The sequence below is a fragment of the Bombina bombina genome, chromosome 5 (assembly GCF_027579735.1).
Source record: "Bombina bombina isolate aBomBom1 chromosome 5, aBomBom1.pri, whole genome shotgun sequence".
NCBI lineage: Eukaryota > Metazoa > Chordata > Amphibia > Anura > Bombinatoridae > Bombina > Bombina bombina.
Genome location: NC_069503.1, coordinates 1,083,165,638 through 1,083,183,178, shown reverse-complemented (window position 1 = coordinate 1,083,183,178; position 17,541 = coordinate 1,083,165,638). Strand labels below are relative to the sequence as shown.

At 38.8% G+C, this 17,541-nt stretch overlaps 1 protein-coding gene across 1 annotated transcript in view; it reads left to right on the top strand.

The window, feature by feature from the left end:
* Nucleotides 1-17,541, top strand: part of KCNQ3 (potassium voltage-gated channel subfamily Q member 3) — a 422,819-nt gene that overhangs the window by 327,247 nt on the left and 78,031 nt on the right. The window lies entirely within an intron of this gene.

Sequence of the window (17,541 nt, the reverse complement as noted above, 5' to 3'; positions counted from 1 at the left end):
TGAGGTAGGACAAGAGTTTCCAAATCTAGTCCTCTAGAGTCTATCAGCGATCTTGGTTTATCCTTATTGTTGTTGACAGAAATGAAGAAACACAAGCTGGTTAATCTTAGGCTTTGTGTTGGGCAGGTGTGGTGATTGGACAAAATAACACATTAATAAAATGCTGTAATGTTTTCATGTAATGTATTATTGCTCAAATGCCTACATTTAACTGTGTGTTTAATCCTCACAGAAGTGTTAAACACACAAGTAATCTCCTGCATCATGTTTACAACTGAGCTGGTGCCGAACAGGACATGACCAGTGATTAATAGCTATGTGCATATGCAGGGCCGGATTTACATCTCAGGTGCCTGTAGGCACAAAAACCTGAAGCGCCCCCCTAACGACCCCCCAAAAAAAAAAAAAGTGGAAAAAATTAGGACTTTTTTATTATTATTTAGGACAACTAAAAATAAATATTAGATGTAAAATGACATTTTCCCTTTTATGGAGATACACAAATACACACACCAATTGCAATATTTGTTGTAATGGAAGCTACACCAAAAATCAATATTCACTTGACTCAAATGGCCATACAATTTCTATTATGTATAACAAAAACAAATCATGTTAAACTTTTAATGCAAAATATTCTAAAGAAAACCCTATTTAAAGGGACATAAAATGTGACAGTTTGCTAGGGCATTTTAATATTGCACTAGTGCTTGCACAGAAGTGTGTTAGCCTCTTGCAAAAGAGTTAAACACATAGTCAATGTCAGTTCTGAGACAGCAATACACATCTGTGCAGACCCAGATGGGCTCATAGGACATGTTTATTGACAAGCCATTAGTGTATTGCTTTTCTGGAGATGACTTTGACTATGTGCTTAACATTTTGTTGGAGTTAAACACAGTTTTGTGTAAACAATAGCAATATTAAAACTAGCAGCATGCAAGCTCATCAACAACCTGTGCAGCCAGTGGAAGAAAACATAAAATGTAGGTATTTTTTCCACTACATAAAAAAAAATCTTGTGAACCCTGATATTTTTGGTACAAATACACACAGATGTTACATTTATTTTGTTCTGAAATATAAATATAATATGATGTTGCTCTCAAAGGAAAACATGGAATGTTGTAGATTATATGTAATCCAGGGGTCAACAAAGGTGTTTAAAATTAGAAATTAGAAATTCAATTTACCACAATACAAAAATACCACACTTACTTGAGAAAAGAACAGATTAACAATTTTTAATGTGATGTGTGTGTATGTATATATATATATATATATATATATATATACACACACACACATACATATACATACATATACATACATACAAACAAATATGCCATGTGAGTGGTTTACACACATAGACATTTTACAGCCTTACAGTCTACATACTTTGTTGTCAAAGTGCCCTAAAGACTGTAAATCACAATTGGCATCTTGTAATAAAGAGCAGAGCAGCTAGTCCCACATAACCTCCAAGGCCTTTATAGAACAAAAACATTCATATTGAAGCAGAATTTAACCCCCTGGCTATAAAAATGCCATACAGCACATAACAAGTGAATACACTGCAACCCTCTCTGGTAGCCAAGGGGTTAAATTGTTCTGCTTGTTATGTTGTCATTCTAGGCAGCATTAGAAGCCTTGTACAGTCCTAACCTGTTGTTTTGAAGCTTTCATTCCTCAACAAAAATTGTCTGCTACACATCAGCATGGAGCTTGGCTGTGTGAGGCAACAGAAGTACATAAAATAAAAGTGAAACTAAACATGCCTGGCGAAAATGGGAGGGGTTTAGTTTTAATATTTGCCCCTCTCTCCTTCATGGCTCCCTCAACTGCTGTAACATATTCCCAATGAAACACTCGACTCTGTAAGCACCTGGCAGCACAATTCTTACTAAAATTAATGCCCTCACAAAAAAAAAAAATTTTTTTTTTTTTTTTTATTACTGACAGGCAGGCGCCCCTCACTGCAAGGCGCCTGTAGGCACATGCCTACTGTGCCTAATGGGAAATCCGGCCCTGTGCTGCCCCTGATAGGCTCACATATAATATATTACAGCTCCATTACTATTTGTTTAGTTAGCACAGGTTAAAAGCAAACATTTTGTGAAACAATAGAATTCATTAAATGGACATGAAACACCTCAATATATTAATATACATCATTTAATTACGTGTAGTGAAAGATCTTTGCAATATACTTTCATTATATATTTTGTTCTCCTTTCCTGTAATTAAATTCTAAATATGTTGGGCTTTCCAATTCAGGTTAAATATGGAAGTGCAGACACAGCTGTATTCCACAAAGTCATTGGTTGCACACTCTAGTAAGCCATTTATAACCATTCCTAATTTGCCTCAGTAGGAAAGGTAACTTGAGTTACAATATGGTGGCACCCTCTGCTTTATGGGCATTAACTTTACCCTTATGTTTTTCAATATTTAAACAACTAATATCATTTTTAAAAATACATGTACAAATTATTCTCTTTGCTCTGATTACATCATTCAATCAATGATTTATTTAGTGCTTAATGTCCCTTTAATACAGTACAGCTTTTATTAATGCAACATTCAGAAGCTCTCGATTATATTTAAAAATGTCCTTTTATTAACTCACCTGGAAGGAACCTCTGGCCACCCCATGACCGCAGAGATTTTTTATACTAATATGCTGAGGTTGCGTAGCCAGCCAAGAGGCAACCTGTAGTGTTGTTAATTTGCTATAATGCATTAGTGATACCTAACTTCAAGTTAAAATGACTTTGCTCTGGCGGCTTAACACACTACACAAAAAAAATACATAAAATACAGAAGGTAACAGAAATATGCAACCTCACAAAGGCTGCAGAATCCAAATGTGCAGTTTTGAGCAGACTGAATACTCACAGTGGATTACCTCACTGATCTCCTGACATCTGGTCTTCCAACATCAGGACACTGCCCAAGATATATAGATAGATATAATTTGTTTTTAAAGCAAAACAGAGGATACCTAAACATGGGCTACCCTCAATAAAATCATTAAAATCTGACTACAGCAAGTTTCTTGACTACACAAAGCCATTTCCTCAGAATGCGTAAGGTCATGATGCGCATACAAGCACTATACGCTTAGCCAAAAACATACGGCTAGATTTCGAGTTTTGCGTTATGAGTAAAAAAGCAGTGTTATGGGTTATAACGCTGCTTTTTCACTGCTGCTGCTATTATGAGTCTTGTAGGTACAGCTGTACCGCACACTTTTTTGGCCTTAACGCAAATTAACTTACGCAATTTGCGTAAAGTCTTTTTGCAATGGGACTTCCATAGCGCCGGTATTACAAGCTTTTTCTGGGAGGCCAAAAATTGAGCGGTACAGCCTATCCCGCAAGATTCGTAGCGCATTCTAAAGTCAGTAGTTATGAGTTTTACGCTACAAAACTGTAGCATAAAACTTATAGCTCAAATGCTAAAAAGTACACTAACACTCATAAACTACCTATTAACCCCTAAACCGAGGCCCTCTGGCATCGCAAACACTAAAATAAAATTATTAACCCCTAATCTGCCGCACCTGACATTGCCGCCACTATAATAAACATATTAACCCCTAAACTGCTGCACTCCCACCTCGCAAACACTAGTTAAATATTATTAACCCCTAATCTGCTGTCCCTAACCTACATTACAGTTATTAACCCCTAATCTGCTGCACCCAACGTCGCCGCCACTATACTAAATTTATTAACCCCTAAACATAAGTCTAACCCTAACACCCCCTAACTTAAATATAATTAAAATAAATCTAAATAAAAATTCCTATCATTACCTAAATTATTCCTATTTAAAACTAAATACTTACCTGTAAAATAAACCCTAAGCTAGCTACAATATAACTAATAGTTACATTGTATCTAGCTTAGGGTTTATTTTTATTTTACAGACAAGTTTGTATTTATTTTAACTAGGTAGCATAGTTACTAAATAGTTATTAACTATTTACTAACTACCTAGTTAAAATAAATACAAATTTACCTGTAAAATAAAACCTAACCTGAGTTACACTAACACCTAACACTACAAATAAATAAATTACCTAAATTAAATACAATTACCTACATTACAAAAAACAACAACACTAAATTACACAAAATAAAAAACAAATGTTCAGATATTTAAACTAATTACACCTAATCTAATAGCCCTATCAAAATAAAAAAGCCCCCCCCCCTAAATAAAAAAAACCCTAGCCTAAACTAAACTACCAATATCCCTTAAAAGGGCCTTTTGCGGGGCATTGCCCCAAAGAAATCAGCTGTTTTACTTGTAAAAAAAAATACAAGCAACCTCCCCAACAGTAAAACCCACCACCCACACAACCAAGCCCCCAAATAAAATCCTAACTAAAAAACCTAAGCTCCCCATTGCCCTGAAAAGGGCATTTGGATGGGCATTGCCCTTAAAAGGGAATTTAGCTCTATTATTGCCCAAACCCTAATCTAAAACTAAAACCCACCCAATAAACCCTTAAAAAAAACTATCAGTAACCCCCGAAGATCCACTTACAGTTTTGAAGACCGGACATCCATCCTAAACGAAGCCAGGAGAAGTCCTCAGCGAATTGGCAAGAAATCCTCAACAAAGCTGGGAGAAGTCTTCATCCAAGCCAGAAGAAGTGGTCCTCGAGACGGGCAGAAGTCTTAATCCAGACGGCATCTTCTATCTTCATCCATCCCGTGAAGGAGCGGGTCCATCTTCAAGACATCCAGCGCGGAGCATCCTCTTCTTCCAACGACTAAAGACGAATGAAGGTTCCTTTAAATGATGTCATCCAAGATGGTGTCCCTTTAATTCCGATTGGCTGATAGAATTCTATCAGCCAATCTGAATTAAAGGTGAAAAAATCCTATTGGCTGATACAATCAGCCAATAGGATTGAGCTTCGATCCTATTGGCTGATCCAATCAGCTAATAGGATTGAGCATGCATTCCATTGGCTGTTCCAATCAGCCACTAGAATGCGAGCTCAATCCTATTGGCTGATTGGATCAGCCAATAGGATTGAAGCTCAATCCTATTGGCTGATTGCATCAACCAATAGGATTTTTTCACCTTTAATTCCGATTGGCTGATAGAATTCTATCAGCCAATCGGAATTAAAGGGATGCCATCTTGGATGACGTAATTTAAAGGAACCTTCATTCGTCTTTAGTCGTCGGAAGAAGAGGATGCTCCGCGCTGGATGTCTTGAAGATGGACCTGCTCCTCTCCGGATGGATGAAGATAGAAGATGCCATCTGGATGAAGACTTCTGCCCGTCTGGAGGACCACTTCTTCTGGCTTGAATGAAGACTTCTCCTGGCTTCGTTGAGGACTTCTTGCCGCTTCGCTGAGGACTTCTCCCGGCTTCGTTTAGGATGGATGTCCGGTCTTCAAAACTGTAAGTGGATCTTCGGGAGTTAGTGTTAGGTTTTTTTTAAGGGTTTATTGGGTGGGTTTTAGTTTTAGATTAGGGTTTGGGCAGAAATAGAGCTAAATGAACTTTTAACCCCTTAATGACCGGACCATTTTTCAATTTTCTTACCCTTAATGACAATGGCTATTTTTACATTTCTGCAGTGTTTGCGTTTAGCTGTAATTTTCCTCTTACTCGTTTACTGTACCCACACATATTATATACCGTTTTTCTTGTCATTAAATGGACTTTCTAATGATATCATTATTTTCATCATATCTTATATTTTACTAAAAAAAATAAATGATAAAATATGAGGAAAAAATGGAAAAAAACACACTTTTTCTAACTTTGACCCCCAAAATCTGTTACACATCTACAATCACCAAAAAACACCCTTGCTAAATAGTTTATAAATTTTGTCCTGAGTTTAGAAATACCCAATGTTTACACATTCTTTGCTTTTTTTGCAATTTATGGGGCAATAAATACAAGTAGCACTTTGCTATTTCCAAACCACTTTTTTTCAAAATTAGCGCTAGTTACTTTGGAACCCTGATATCTGTCAGGAATACCTGAATATCCCTTAACATGTATATATTTTGCTTTAGAAGACATCCCAAAGTATTGATCGAGGCCCATTTCGGTATATTTCATGCCACCATTTCACCGCCAAATGCGATAAAAAAAAAAAAAAAGTTCACTTTTTCACAAATTTTGTCACAAACTTTGTTTCCCACTGAAATTATTTACAAACAGCTTCTGCAATTATGGCACAAATGGTTGTAAATGCTTCTCTGGGATCCCCTTTTTCAGAAATAACAGACTTATATGGCTTTGTGGTTGCTTTTTGCTAATTAGAAGGCCGCTAAATGCCGCTGCGCACCACATGTGTTTTATGCCCAGGAGTGAAGGGGTTAATTAGGGAGCTTGTAGGGTTAATTTTAGCTTTAGTGTAGTGTAGTAGACAACCCCAAGTATTGATCTAGGCCCATTTTGGTATATTTTATGCCACCATTTCACCGCCAAATGCGACCAAATAAAAAAAAAAAACTTTACATTTTTCACAATTTTAGGTTTCTCACTGAAATTATTTACAAACAGCTTGTGCTATTATGGCAGAAATTGTTGTAAAAGCTTCTCTGGGATCCCCTTTGTTCAGAAATAGCAGACTTATATGGCTTTGGCGTTGCTTTTTGGTAATTAGAAGGCCGCTAAATGCTGCTGCGCACCACACGTGAATTATGCCCAGCAGTGAAGGGGTTAAATTAGGTAGCTTGTAGGGAGCTTGCAGGGTTAATTTTAGAGATCAGCCTCCCACCTGACACATCCCACCCCCTGATCCCTCCCAAACAGCTCTCTTCCCTCCCCCACCCCACAATTCTTCCCGCCATCTTAAGTACTGGCAGAAAGTCTGCCAGTACTAAATAAAAGTTTTTTTTTTTTTTTAAATAAAAATAATAAAATATTTTAGTTGTGATGGACCCCTGCCTTAGCACCAACCTCCCTGATCCCCCCCTCCAGCTCTCTAACCCTCTCCCCTACCTAATTACCGCCATCTTGGGTACTGGCAGCTGTCTGCCAGTACCCAGTTTGGCCCCACAAACCAAAGTATTTTAATTTTATTTATAACTTTTATTTTAATTTTTAATTATTTCTGTAGTATAGCAGCCCCCCCACAATACCCCCACCCCCTCCCCCTCCCAGATCCTTTTATATGTAAAAAAAAAAAATTAACTTTTTTTTCCCCTTCCTTCCTTCATTGGTGTCAGTGTGGCTAATGCGCGCACGCGCTCCCTCCTCCCACCCGGACAACAGCACCATCGGCACCATCGCTACCGGTGCAGAGAGGGCTACAGAGTGGCTCTCTGCATCGGAGGCTTGTAAAGTGGTATTGCAGGATGCCTCCATATCGAGGCATCACTGCAATACCCTCAGAGCTGCTGGAAGCGATTGTGATCACTTCCAGCACTCTGTTAGACAACTGACGTACAAGGTACGTCTATTGTCATTAACAGTTAGTTTTTGCATGACGTACCTGGTACGTCAGTTGTCATTAAGGGGTTAAGGGCAATGCCCATTCAAATGCCCTTTTCAGGGCAATGGGAAGCTTAGGATTTTTAGCTAGGATTTTATTTGGGGGGGTTGGTTGTGTGGGTGGTGGGTTTAACTGTTGGGGGGCTGTTTGTATTTTTCGACGACTAAAGATGAATGAAGGTTCCTTTAAAGGATGTCTTCCAAGATGGTGCCCCTTTAATTCCGATTGGCTGATAGAATTCTATCAGCCAATCGGAATTAAAGGTGAAAAAATCCTATTGGCTGATGTATTTTTTTTTACAGGTAAAAGAGCTGATTTATTAGGGGCAATGCCCCACAAAAGGCCCTATTAATGGCTATTGGTAGTTTAGTTTAGGCTAGGGTTCTTTTTTTATTTTGGGGGGGCTTTATTATTTTGATAGGGCTATTAGATTAGATGTAATTAGTTTAAATATCTGATAATTTGTTTTTTATTTTGTGTAATTTATTGTTTTTTTGTCGTAATTTAGGTAATTGTATTTAATTTAGGTAATGTATGTAATTGTAGTGTTAGGTGTTAGTGTAACACAGGTTAGGTTTTATTTTACAGGTAAATTTGTATTTATTTTAACTAGGTAGTTAGTAAATAGTTATTAATAATTTGGTAACTATTCTACCTAGTTAAAATAAATACAAACTTGCCTGTAAAATAAAAATAAACCCTAAGCTAGATACATTGTAACTATTAGTTACATTGTAGCTAGCTTAGGGTTTATTTTACAGGTAAGTATTTAGTTTTAAATAGTAATAATTTAGGTAATAATAGGAATTTTTATTTAGATTTATTTTAATGATATTTAAGTTATGGGGTGTTAGGGTTAGACTTACGGCTAGATTTAGAGTTTTGTCGGTAACGACCCGCGTAGCTAACGCTGGCTTTTTTCTGGCCGCACCATTAAAATAACTCTGGTATTGAGAGTCCACAGAATGGCTGCGTTAGGCTCCAAAAAAGGAGCGTACAGCATATTTAACGCAACTTCAACTCTCGATACCAGAGTTGCTTACGGACGCGGCCAGCCTCAAAAACATGCTCGTGCACGATTCCCCCATAGGAAACAATGGGGCTGTTTGAGCTGAAAAAAAACCTAACACCTGCAAAAAAGCCGCGTTCAGCTCCTAACGCAGCCCCATTGTTGTCTATGGGGAAACACTTCCTACGTCTGCACCTAACACCCTAACATGTACCCCGAGTTTAAACACCCCTAACCTTACACTTATTAACCCCTATTCTGCTGCCCCCGCTATCGCTGACCCCTGCATATTATTTTTAACCAATAATCTGCCGCTCCGTAAACCGCCGCTACTTACATTATCCCTATGTACCCCTAATCTGCTGCCCCTAACACCGCCGACCCCTATATTATATTTATTAACCCCTAATCTGCCCCCCACAACGTCGCCTCCACCTGCCTACACTTATTAACCCCTAATCTGCCGACCGGACCACACCACTATTATAATAAAGTTATTAACCCCTAATCCGCCTCACTAACCCTATAATAAATAGTATTAACCCCTAATCTGCCCTCCCTAACATCGCCGACACCTAACTTCAAACATTAACCCCTAATCTGCCGACTGGAGCTCACCGCTATTCTAATAAATGTATTAACCCCTAAAGCTAAGTCTAACCCTAACACTAACACCCCCCTAAATTAAATATAATTTTAATCTAACGAAATGAATTAACTCTTCTTAAATAAATTATTCCTATTTAAAGCTAAATACTTACCTGTAAAATAAATCCTAATATAGCTACAATATAAATTATATTTATATTATAGCTATTTTAGGATTAATATTTATTTTACAGGTAACTTTGTATTTATTTTAACCAGGTACAATAGCTATTAAATAGTTAAGAACTATTTAATAGCTAAAATAGTTAAAATAATTACAAATTTACCTGTAAAATAAATCCTAACCTAAGTTACAATTAAACCTAACACTACACTATCAATAAATAAATTAAATACAATTCCTACAAATAAATACAATGAAATAAACTAACTAAAGTACAAAAAATAAAAAAGAACTAAGTTACAAAAAATAAAAAAATATTTACAAATATTAGAAAAATATTACAACAATTTTAAACTAATTACACCTACTCTAAGCCCCCTAATAAAATAACAAAGACCCCCAAAATAAAAAAATGCCCTACCCTATTCAAAATTACTAAAGTTCAAAGCTCTTTTACCTTACCAACCCTGAACAGGGCCCTTTGCGGGGCATGCCCCAAGAAATTCAGCTCTTTTTCCTGTAAAAAAACACATACAATACCCCCCCCCCAACATTACAACCCACCACCCACATACCCCTAATCTAACCCAAACCCCCTTAAATAAACCTAACACTAAGCCCCTGAAGATCTCCCTACCTTGAGTCGTCTTCACCCAGCCGAGCAAAATTCTTCATCCAAGCGGAGCAAGAAGAGGTCCTCCATCCGGTAGAAGTCTTCATCCAAGCGGGGCAGAAGAGGTCTTCCATCTGATTGAAGTCTTCATCCAAGCGGCATCTTCTATCGTCATCCATCCGGAGCGGCAGCATCCTGAAGATCTCCAACGCGGAACATCCATCCTGGCCGACGACTGAACGACGAATGACGGTTCCTTTAAATGACGTCATCCAAGATGGCGTCCCTCGAATTCCGATTGGCTGATAGGATTCTATCAGCCAATCGGAATTAAGGTAGGAATATTCTGATTGGCTGATGGAATCAGCCAATCAGAATCAAGTTCAATCCGATTGGCTGATTGGATCATACAATCGGATTGAACTTGATTCTGATTGGCTGATTCCATCGGATTCCATCGGATGGGTGAAGACGACTCAAGGTAGGGAGATCTTCAGGGGCTTAGTGTTAGGTTTATTTAAGGGGGGTTTGGGTTAGATTAGGGGTATGTGGGTGGTGGGTTGTAATGTTGGGGGGGGGGTATTGTATGTGTTTTTTACAGGAAAAAGAGCTGAATTTCTTGGGGCATGCCCCGCAAAGGGCCCTGTTCAGGGCTAGTAAGGTAAAAGAGCTTTGAACTTTAGTAATTTAGAATAGGGTAGGGCATTTTTTTATTTTGGGGGTCTTTGTTATTTTATTAGGGGGCTTAGAGTAGGTGTAATTAGTTTAAAATTGTTGTAATATTTTTCTAATGTTTGTAAATATTTTTTTATTTTTTGTAACTTAGTTCTTTTTTATTTTTTGTACTTTACAGGTTTAATTGTAACTTAGGTTAGGATTTATTTTACAGGTAAATTTGTAATTATTTTAACTATTTTAGCTATTAAATAGTTCTTAACTATTTAATAGCTATTGTACCTGGTTAAAATAATTACAAAGTTGCCTGTAAAATAAATATTAATCCTAAAATAGCTACATTATAATTATAATTTATATTGTAGCCATATTAGGATTTATTTTACAGGTAAGTATTTAGCTTTAAATAGGAATAATTTATTTAAGAAGAGTTAATTAATTTCGTTAGATTAAAATTATATTTAATTTAGGGGGGTGTTAGTGTTAGGGTTAGATTTAGCTTTAGGGGTTAATACATTTATTAGAATAGCGGTGAGCTCCAGTCGGCAGATTAGGGGTTAATGTTTGAAGTTAGGTGTCCGCGATGTTAGGGAGGGCAGATTAGGAGTTAATACTATTTATTATAGGGTTAGTGAGGCGGATTAGGGGTTAATAACTTTATTATAATAGCGGTGCGGTCCGGTCGGCAGATTAGGGGTTAATAAATATAATATAGGGGTCGGCGGTGTTAGGGGCAGCAGATTAGGGGTACATAAGTATAACGTAGGTGGCGGTCGGCAGATTAGGGGTTAATAAGTGTAGGTAGCTGGCGGCGACGTTGTGGGGGGCAGGTTAGGGGTTAATAAATATAATATAGGGGTCGGTGGTGTTAGGGGCAGCAGATTAGGGGTACATAAGTATAACGTAGGTGGCGGTCGGCAGATTAGGGGTTAAAAAAATTTAATCGAGTGACGGCGATGTGGGGGGGCCTCGGTTTAGGGGTACATAGGTAGTTTATGGGTGTTAGTGTACTTTAGAGCACAGTAGTTAAGAGCTTTATGAACCGGCGTTAGCCCAGAAAGCTCTTAACTACTGACTTTTTTCTGCGGCTGGAGTTTTGTCGTTAGAATTCTAACGCTCACTTCAGCCACGACTCTAAATACCGGAGTTAGAAAGATCCCATTGAAAAGATAGGATACGCAATTGACGTAAGGGGATCTGCGGTATGGAAAAGTCGCGGCTGAAAAGTGAGCGTTAGACCCTTTTTTGAATGACTCCAAATACCGGCGGTAGCCTAAAACCAGCGTTAGGAGCCTCTAACGCTGGTTTTCACGGCTACCGCCAAACTCCAAATCTAGGCCTTAGTGTTTAGGGGTTAATAAATTTAGTATAGTGGCGGCGACGTTGGGAGTGGCAGATTAGGGGTTAATAAATGTAGGTAGGTGGCGGCGATGTTAGGGGCGGAAGATTAAGGGTTAATAATATTTAACTAGTGTTTGCGAGGCGGGAGTGCGGCGGTTTAGGGGTTAATATGTTTATTATAGTGGCGGCAATGTCCGGAGTGGCAGATTAGGGGTTAATAAATATAATGTAGGTGTCGGCAACGTTGGGGGCAGCAGATTAGGGGTTAATAAGTATAATGTAGGTGGCGGCGATATTGGGGGCATCAGATTAGGGGTTAATAAGTATAATGTGGGTGTCGGCGATGTTGGGGCGGCAGATTAGGGGTTAATAAGTGTAAGATTAGGGGTGTTTAGACTCGTGGTTCATGTTAGGGTGTTAGGTGTAAACATAAATTTAGTTTCCCCATAGGAATCAATGGGGCTGCGTTACGGAGCTTTACTCTGCTTTATTGCTGGTGTTAGGCTTTTTTTCAGCTGGCTCTCCCCATTGATGTCTATGGGGAAATCGTGCTCGAGCACGTAAAACCAGCTCACCGCTGACTTAAGCAGCTCTGGTATTGGAGTGGGGTATGGAGCACAATTTTGCTCTACGCTCACTTCTTGCCTAATAAGGCCGGGTTTATGAAAACCTGTAATACCAGCGCTGTAGGGAAGTGAGCGGTGACAATAACGTGCAAGTTAGTACCGTACCCCTCATAAGACAAAACTCGTAATCTAGCCGATAGAAAGTACAACTTATTAAAAAATGTAATAGATCTTTTAATTTTTTCAATTTTATGTAGATTTTGAAAATGTTATTCACAATTATTTTCTTTTAAAAGCTGTGGCGACCTTTGAGTCGACTTGGTTTGAAGGGTGGTATAAAAAGTATAGAATTCCTATTATTAAGACAATTATAAATACATTTAAAAATAACGTTTTTAGCTGCTTGTGCTAGGTGATATAATTTATGGTTTCAGGACCTCTGCTTTCAAACATGTTTCAGCTTTTCCTCTAAATAGGATAAGATTTTATTTACACCCCAAAAATCATAATAAATATACCTTAATAATCCTCTGAGTTAATGCTCCAAAATGGCTTATTACTATTTTGTTTTCTTTTTCTTTTTTGTTAATTTTTATTGCGAAAAATGGAAAAGATGAACAATAGGCGGGCATTGACATTCATCTCAATCTGGTATATAAAGCAGTACTTTCTATTCAAATACAGTACATTATCAGAACATTGCTGTCTAAGTTAGTCCTTATACCACTTCAAAATAGCAATTGTCAACTGTAACCCAGGGACCACAGCAGCCCAAGTGAACTCCAATGGGTCCCTGATACACAATTAAATTGAAATTCCATAACTGGGAGGTAATCAATTGAACAGGGGCGGGGGGACAGGTGTGAAAGGGGGGGGCAGGGGAATAGAAGAGAGAGCAGAGGAGCGAAAAGAGGGGCTGATATGGATGTAGGAGCAAGAAAGATAAAGGAGAGTGAAAAAGAGAAAGAGAGAGAGAGAGAGGAATTTGAGGTGAGAGTTGTGTTGTAGCAAGTGGAACTCCCTGGGGAGGATACTGACACTATGTGTATAGGTCGGGTTCTGTGAGATCAGCTGTCATGCAGCGATTGTTCCCAGTAATGTTTAACATCTAGGAAGTGGTTAAGTTTTTTCCTTTTGAGATACCCAAACTCTTGCAGGTGTAAAAGCTCAGTGGTTCTATCTATCCAAGTTTGCTTGGTTGGAGTTATTTTAGATTTCCATGCCCTCGCTATCAAGGAGTGTGCTCCATTTAGTCCAATCTGTAGGAGATGTGATCGAAGCCTGCAGTAATTCATAGGGATATCATTAAGTAAAGCAATCTGGGGGGTCAATGTAAATTCTATATTGAGGATTTGTCTAAAGTGTAATTCAACAGTTTTCCAGAACGGTAGAAGAGCAGGGCAGCTCCACCAAATATGTATTAGGGTTCCAACACCCCCGCAATCCTGCCAACATCTACATGATGCCTCTGGGTATACAGTATTTAGTCTCGCCAGGGTAAGGTACTACCTCGTCAAAATCTTGTTGTTCAGCTCTAGTATTTGGAGGGAGACTGATGATTTCCGAGTGTAATTGAATATCCTATGCCATGTGTTTGTATCTAATTGGATGTCTAATTCCGTCTGCCATCTTTCTATGTAGGAGGGGTGTAGTATGGAATTTTGGTGTTGCAGAAGTTTATGTGCTATGGATAAAGTGTGTTTGACCGGTTCCTCTCTCAGGCAAATCGCATCAAAAGGAAGAAGCGGCCTCAGTAGTTGTGGTTTATGTGGCGATGAGGTCAAAAAATGGTTCAGTTGCACAAGTTTGATCCACAAGGGGAATCTCGGGCCTGTTATATCAATGAGTTTATCTCTGGGTAATAATTTCCCTCCCTTTGTCAATCTGGTGAGAGGAATAGAAAATCCCCAGTCCGGCGATCTCCTAAAGATACTGTTCAGACCTCCTGTCAATTCCGAATTGAAGGGTACCGGGTACATAGGTGAGTGTGTCGTGGAGATATTTGTATGTGAGGACAGACGTTTATCCCATGAATCAAAGAGGTGCTTATGTAAATTTAAATTGTTGTAATGAGCCGGTCTGTGGTCTTTGGGTACCCAGCATAGGGTTCCCGCATTCGGAACCCTCAAGGGATGAGTCTAGGGCTACCCATGCCTTTATTTATGTCACCCCATGCCAGTCCTGAACTCTTTGAAGCGTTAGTAAGAGCGGATATCCGGGAGGCCTAGCCCTCCATCCTTATTGGCACGATAGAGGGTTACCCTGTTAACACGTGGTTTATGTTTGTTCCAAATAAATGTGTTTATGGATGTTTGTAACTGACACAGGTACCAGTTGGGAATCTTTATGGGCAGGGCCTGTAAAATATATAGTATCTGGGCAGTGTGGTCATCTTGACAGAGTGGATTTGACCCCACCATGAGAGAAGTTTTATACTCCATCGCTTAAGGTCATTTTGGATTTTTTTAAGTAGGGGAATGTAGTTATGTGTGAAGAGTGAGGAGTTGTTCTGGGTTATATGGGTCCTTAAGTATTTAATTGGAGTTGTTTGCTGTTTTAGGGGGCATAAATCTCTCAGTGAGGCAAATTCGTCATCCGTTAGAGTAATGTTTAACATCTCGGATTTCTGAATATTTATTAGTAAATTAGAGTGCAATCCAAAAGTCTGCAGTGCCTTAATTATCTCTGATATGGAGGTCTTAGGTGATGTTACTGTAAACAGCACATCGTCTGCATAAAGGGAGATCTTATAATTATGGGGACCAATCACAATTCCTGTAATATCCTTATTTTGCCTAACATGCAAGGCCATGACTTCCATGGCCAAAGCAAATAGGGCGGGGGAAAGAGGGCACCCCTGTCGTGTACCGTTGCTAATGTTAAAGGGGTTGATAGGGTCCCGTTGGCTCTGACTCTCGCTGATGGCTTCGAATAGAGGCTAAAGATATGTTTAATCATGTTTGGTCCAAATCCCTGTAGTGTGCTTCTAAGGAATAGCCAGTTCACCCGATCAAAGGCTTTTTCTGCATCTGTAGTTATAAAGATTGCTTTTTGGTGGAAAAATTGGGTATGGGAGTTAAGCATAAGGGCTCGGATGGTGTTGTCCCTTGCCTCTCTATTCGGGATAAAGCCAACTTGGTCAGTGTGGATGATGTCTTCTAATATTTTTTGTATTCTATTAGCTAAAATTTTTCCCAATATTTTAAGATCTGAATTTAACAAGGAGATAGGTCTATAACATGAAACATCAGTTGGTGATTTCCCTTCTTTCAAGATCACTGAAACATGAGCTTCTAGGGACGTGGTTGAAAAGAGGTGATCAGAGTCTATTGAGTGAAATAGTGACAAGAGGTGGGGGGCTAGTGTCTCTGAATGTTTTGTAGTAAGAATTTGTGAACCTGTCGGGGCCAGGGCTCTTCCCATTGGGTAGTGAGTTAATTACCTTTAGAACTTCAAGCAGAGTTATGGGTTCCTCCATCTTATCAATTTTGGCTTTATCTATGTGAGGTAGATTTGCTTCAGTAATGTATTTTGTCATTTCCCTAGTTGTTTGGGGGGTGGTAGAGACAGCTAAGTTATAAAGGTCACTGTAGTATTTGCTAAAGGTGTCTGCTATTTGTCTGTTGTCCTGGACAGTTGTATGGTCTGATATTTGTATACTGTGTATATATGTGGATTGTGCTTTGTGTTTACGTGCCCTAGCGAGCAATGATCCCGCCTTGTAACCTTCACAAAAGAAGGTCTTCCTAAGGAGGAGAACCCTCCTTTGGGATTCTCTCTGTAATAGTAGGTTAAGCTCCGTTCAGGTGGCCAGCAAATGTTTAAGAATTGAGGAGTCTCGGGGGTTATTTTTGTGCCTAATTTCAAGATTCCGGATAGATTGTATTAGTGATTGTGTTTGCATTCTGTTTGCTTTAGTCCTAGTGGCTTTCAATTTAATAAATTCTCCCCTAATCACCACCTTGTGGGCCTCCCAAAGTGTATGTGGTGGTGTAGTAGCTAGTGCATTAAATCAGAAATATTCTTCCAACTTTGTCGTGACGTTTTTAATATTGTTAGAGTCGTATATCAATGAGTCATCTAACCTCCATTGAATGGTGTTATGGGGGTATTAGGCCATTACATATATATGGAAATCATAGCATGGTCAGACCAGGTTACCTGTCCTATCAGATTGCAATAGGAGTGATAAACTGGCTAAGTCCAAAAAATGTAGTCTATACGTGAGTATGTAGACCATGGGAATGAGTAGAAAGTATAGTTCTTCTGTAGCGGGTGTTGTGTGCGCCATGTGTCCACTATCCCTATTTGTTTGATACAATCGTATATTATGTTTTTCATTCATAAGGGAGTGGTGGAGTGGGAGGAGGAAATCTCTAGTATGGGGTCCATGACCGCGTTGAAATCCCCTCCCACAATTAGTATACCCTTTCTGTGCTCTTGGATAAGGGTTGTTGCTTTTTTGAAAAAGGAAGTTTTTTTTCTATTGGGGGCATAAATATTTACAAAGGTAATTGGTCTATGGAACAAAAGTCCCACCAGAATGAGGAGTTTTCCCTTGTTGTCTTTTACTTCTTTTATAAGATTGAAGTTTGTACTTTTATTAAATAGGATACCAACCCCACATTTTTTCTGGTTGGTTGAGTTGAAAAACCCTATTGGGTAATCTCTATTGTAAAATTTTGGTTCTAAGGGATGTGCAAAATGGGTTTCCTGCAACATGACCACATCTCCTTTTTGTTTACGGAACCAATTAATAGCCACAGATCTTTTATTAGGAGAGTTTAATCCTTTGGCATTTTGGGAAATAATGTTGAGCTTACGGTTAGCCATGAGAGGTCATGAAGTCTGTTTGTGAGCTCTGTGTTTTGTATGACTTTATAAGCAGATATGTTGTGCCTGTGATAATACATCTTACCTGAGTGCTGGGTCTTGTGGTTAGATGTGGTGCCATCGAATTCCTCTGAAAGAAAGATGTGAAGGGGCTAGAGAAAGTAGGAGGAAAATAAGTGAGGATTAGTAGGTGATGTAGCCCATCCGGGCCATAAATCCTGTGGAATAGATAACATGTAACAATTATC